The sequence below is a fragment of the Solanum lycopersicum genome, chromosome 12 (genome assembly GCF_036512215.1).
Source record: "Solanum lycopersicum chromosome 12, SLM_r2.1".
Taxonomy (NCBI): Eukaryota; Viridiplantae; Streptophyta; class Magnoliopsida; order Solanales; family Solanaceae; genus Solanum; species Solanum lycopersicum.
Window position 1 is genome coordinate 4,096,139 of NC_090811.1, and position 4,997 is coordinate 4,101,135.

Here is a 4,997-nt window from a genome sequence, read left to right on the forward strand (position 1 = left end):
AAAAAAAAGGTGTGATATAGCACATGAAAATATTCGATGGGGGGTATGCGCGCTTCGGGGCTCGTTTGACTTTGAAGATGGGTAGGACTGGCCGTAAGGGATAATCGAATGCATATCCAAGGTCTTGACGGACTTTCACTAAAACTTTTGACATTTTTTATGTCAGAATCCGTATCACCAAAAAAATGGTGTGTTATAGCACACGTAAATCGACGAAATGGGGGTATGCACGCTCCTGCACTCTTTTAACCTTGAAAATTGGTCGTACTGGCCGTGATGTCTAATCGGATGCATATCCAAGGTCTTGACGGGCATCTACAAAAAATTTTGATATTTTTTTACGTCGAAATTTGGATCACCCGAAAAATGGTATGCTATAACACACGAAAATCATAGAAATGGGGGTGCGCGCGCTTTGGGGCTCGTTTGACCCTGAAAATGGGTTGAAATAACCTTTAGGTCCAACTGGCTGCATAGCCAAGGTCTTGACGGATCTCCACAAAAATTTTGGTACTTTTGACGTCGGAATCTGGATCACCAAAAAAATGGTGTGTTATAGCACATTAAAATATTTGAAATGGGGGGGGGGTATGCGTTCTTTGGGGCTCGTTTAACTTTGAAAATGGGTTAGACTAGCCGTGAGGGCCAACTGAATGCATAGTCAAGGTCTCAACGAATGTCCACAAAATTTTTTAGAAATTTTGACGTCGGAATCTTGATCACCAAAATATGGTGTGCTATAACACACGAAAATCGATGAAATGGGGGCTTTGCATGCATTGGGGCTCGTTTGACCTCAAAAATGGGTCAGACTAGCTGTGTGGCCAACCAGAAGTAAAGACAAGGTCTTGACGGACGTTCACAAAAAAAAGCATTTTATGACGTCAAAATTCGGATCACCCAAAAAATGGTACGCTATAGCACACAAAAATCGTCGAAATGGGGGTATGTGCGCTTCGGCACACGTTTGAACTTGAAAATGGGTCGGACTGGCTGTGAGGTCCAACCGGCTGCATAGACAAGGTCTTGACGGATGTCCACAAAAAAATTCAGCATTTTTGACGCCGAAATTTGAATCACAAAAAAAAAATGGTGTGCTATAACACACGAAAATCGTCGAAATGGAGGGTATGCACACTTCGGGGCTTGTTTGACATTCAAAATGGGTCGGAATGTCTATGAGGGCCAATCGACTGCATTTCCAAGGTCTTGACGGACGTTCACAAAAAAATTGACATTTTAGACGTTGAAATCCGGATCACCTACAAAATAGTGTGCTATAGCATAAAAAAATCGTCGAAATAGGGGCTATGCCTGCATTGGGGCTTGTTTGACCTCAAAAATGGGTCGGACTTTCCGTGAGGGCCAACCGGCGGCATAGACAAGTAATTGACGGACGTCCACAAAAATTTTGGTATTTTTGACGTCGGAATTCGGATCACCCAAAGAATGGTGTGCTATAGCACACAAAAATTGTCGAAATTGGGGGTATGCGCTTCATGGCTCATTTGACTTTTAAAATGGGTCGGACTGGCCATGAGGGCCAACCGTCTGCCTAGAAAGGGTCTTGATGGACGTCCAATTTTTTTTTGGTATTTTTGACTATGGACACTTCGGGGCTCGTTTGACCTTGAAAACAGGTCGGACTGGCCGTGAGGACCAATCAGCTGCACAAACAGGGTATTTCCATATGTTCACAAAAATATTTAGCATTTTTGACGTCGGAATCCGGATTACCCAAAAAATAGTGTGCTATAACACACGAAAATTGTTGAAATGGGGGGTATGCGCATATTGGGGCTCGTTTGACCTTGAAAATTGGTCGTTTGGGCTGTGAGGGACAAGAGACTGCATAGAAAGGTCTTGACGGACGTCCACAAAAAAATTTAGCATTTTCGACGTCAGAATTCGGTTCATCTAAAAAATGGTGTGCTATAGTCCACCATCTTTATTGGTGATTCAAACTTACAAGATCATTTTTGTCAAATATTTACACGGACATCAGTTAAGACCTTATCTATGTAGACGGTTGGTCACCACGGTTAAAACGACCCATTTTAAAAGTCAAACAATCTTAGAGCAGATAAACCCCTATTTTGTCCTTTTTCGTGGATATAGTCCACCATCTTTTTGGTGATACAAAATTTTGAGATCATTTTTGATAAAAATTTACACAAAAGTCGGATAAGACATATGGAGTCGGTTGGTCACCACAGTCAAAACGACTCATTTTCAAGGTCAAATGAGACTAGAGCAGGTAAATCCTCCATTTTCTATAACTCATAATATTTTTTGATGATACGGAATTCCGAGATTATTTTTGCCAAAAATTTACATGAACGTCCATTAAGACCTTATCTATGGAGTCAGTTGGTCACCATGGTCAAAATGACCCATTTTCATGGTCAAACGAACCTAGAGTAGGTAAACCCTCTATTTTTCCAACTTTCGTGTGCTATAGTCCACCATCTTTTTTGGTGATCTGGAATTTTGAGATCATTTTTGTTAAAAAAAACTACATAGACATCTGTTAAGACCATATCTATGGAGACGGTTGGTCAATACGACCAAAATGACCCATTTTCAAGGTTAAACGAGCCTAGAGAAGGTAAACCCTCTATTTTGTCGATTTTCATGTGATGTCCACCATCTTTTTAGGTGATCCATAATTCCGAGATAATTTTTGCCAAAAATTACATTGACGTCCGTTAAGACCTTATCAATGGAACCGGTTGGTCACCACGACAAAATGACCAATTTTCAAGGTCAAAACGAGCCTCAGAGCAGGTAAACCCCCCACTTTGCTGATTTTTCGTGTGCTACAGTCCAAAATCTTTTTTGATGATTCAGAAGTCTAAGATTATTATTGCCAAAAATTTACAGAGACATTCATTAGAACCCTATCTATAGAGCCAGTTGGTCACAATGGCTAAAACGGCTCATTTTCAAGGTCAAACAAGTTTAGAGTAAGTAAACCACCTATTTTGTCGATTTTCTTGTACTAGTCAACCATCATTTTTTAGTGATCCGAAATTCTAAGATCATTTTTGCCAAAAATATACACGGACGCCAGGTAAGACCTTATATATGGAGGAGGTTGGTCACCACGACCAAAAAGACCCATTTTCAAGGTCAAACGAGTCCCATATTAGGTAAACCCTTCATTTTGCCAATTTTCTTGTGCTATAGTCCACTATCGTTTTTGGTGATCTGGAATATCGAAATTATTTTTTCCATAAATTTACACTGACGTTTGTTAAGACCTTATCGATTTGAAATGATTGGTCACCATGGTCAAAATGACCTATTTTCAAGGCCAAACGAGCCTAGAGCAGGTAAATCCCACACATTTTTTTATTTTCGTGTGTGCTGTAGTCCATTATTTTTGTTGGTAATCTGGAATTCCGAGATTATTTTTGAAAAAAAATTACATGGACGTCCGTTAAGACCTTATCTATGGAGTCGGTTTATCACCATGTCGAAAACAACTCATTTTCAAGGTCAAACAAGACCTAGAGCAGGTAAAATTCCCATTTTACCAATTTTCGCGTATTATAGTCCACCATCTTTTTTGGTGATTCGGAATTCCAAGATAAATTTTGTCAAAAATTTACAAGGACATCTATTAATATCTTAACTATTGAGCTGATAGGTCACCACGACCAAAACAACCTATTTTCAAGGTCAAACGAGCCAGACAGATAAACACCCATTTTATCGATTTTCATGTGCTATAGTCCACCATCTTTTTTGGTGATCAGGAATTTCGAGATCATTTTTGCCAATAATTTACACGGTCGTTCATTAATAATTATCTATGAAGTTGGTTAGTCACCACTGCTAAAATGACCCAATTTCAAAGTCAAACGAGCCCAGAGTAGATAAACCCCCGATTTTATCGATTTTCGTGTGCTATAGTCCACCATCTTTATTGGTGATCCGAAATTTCGAGATCAGTTTTGCAAAAAATTTAAACGGACGTCCATTAGGACCTTCTGTATGGAGTTGGTTTATCACCACTGCCAAAATTGCGCATTTTATGTTATTTCGAAATGTCTGTGGATCAAGATATGTCTGAGTATTTCGAAAAAAGTACATGTTATGTTACTTGTATTATGGACATAGACACCAACGAAGATGATGAGGAACAAGATGCATGTGCTATATGCTTGCTTGAATATAAAGATGAAGATAAAATTGGGACACTTGAATGTGGCCATGAATTTCATGCTGAATGCATAAACAAATGGTTGCAGAGGAAAAAATCCTGTCCTTTTTGTAGAGCTTCAGTATTGCCCACAAACACACGACTGTCTATATTATTATGTAATGATTCATATTTCAATCACAATTCACTTTTTTTAGTCTTTTACCTCATTCTTTATTCTAGTTTTTGGCCTGCTTAAATTTGATTTCTAGTCATAGAAGTACCATTTATGTACACCTTTAAATGTTCTGGTTCATATGCTCCGTTAAACGCGACAAATTGTTATAACTGTTTAAAGATCGTATGTAGCATGAAATCTATATCATCATCGTTTTGACTAACCGAAGCAAAATTGCAATAAAAAAAATAAATGGACATAGAAAGAATTGATTGCTCTCGTTGAGAGTCGAACTCAAGACCTCCCGCTTACTAAACGGGTGCTCTAACCAACTGAGCTACGAGAGCTTGATATCTGAATTACGCAAATATGCATACTATCTAAAGTTTCTCATTGTCCTACATTTATTTTGGTGGAAGAATAATGTGAAAATAAACTTTACATAAAACATTTTCTATCACCGGTGTATGGTATGGGCATTAGTGTCTAGAAGAAATCTCAAACTTGAGATCTTTGAAGGAGTACTAAGAATTTCACCACGTGACTAATGACGGGTTTCTTTTTCTTTTTGAATTGAGATGTTTTTTCAGGTAAATAATAGTATTATACACCATTGACCGGGAAAAAACTACTTGTAAGGTTCCTGGACTCTCAATTATCATATTTAAAGTC

The 4,997-nt window shown here is 38.5% G+C and overlaps 1 non-coding gene across 1 annotated transcript; it reads right to left on the reverse strand.

Moving 5' to 3' along the window:
* Positions 1-4,598: 4,598 nt before the first annotated feature.
* Positions 4,599-4,672, reverse strand: TRNAT-AGU (transfer RNA threonine (anticodon AGU)). Its single transcript has one exon. It is a non-coding gene; the product is annotated as a tRNA-Thr (tRNA).
* Between the last annotated feature and the right edge of the window lie 325 nt (positions 4,673-4,997).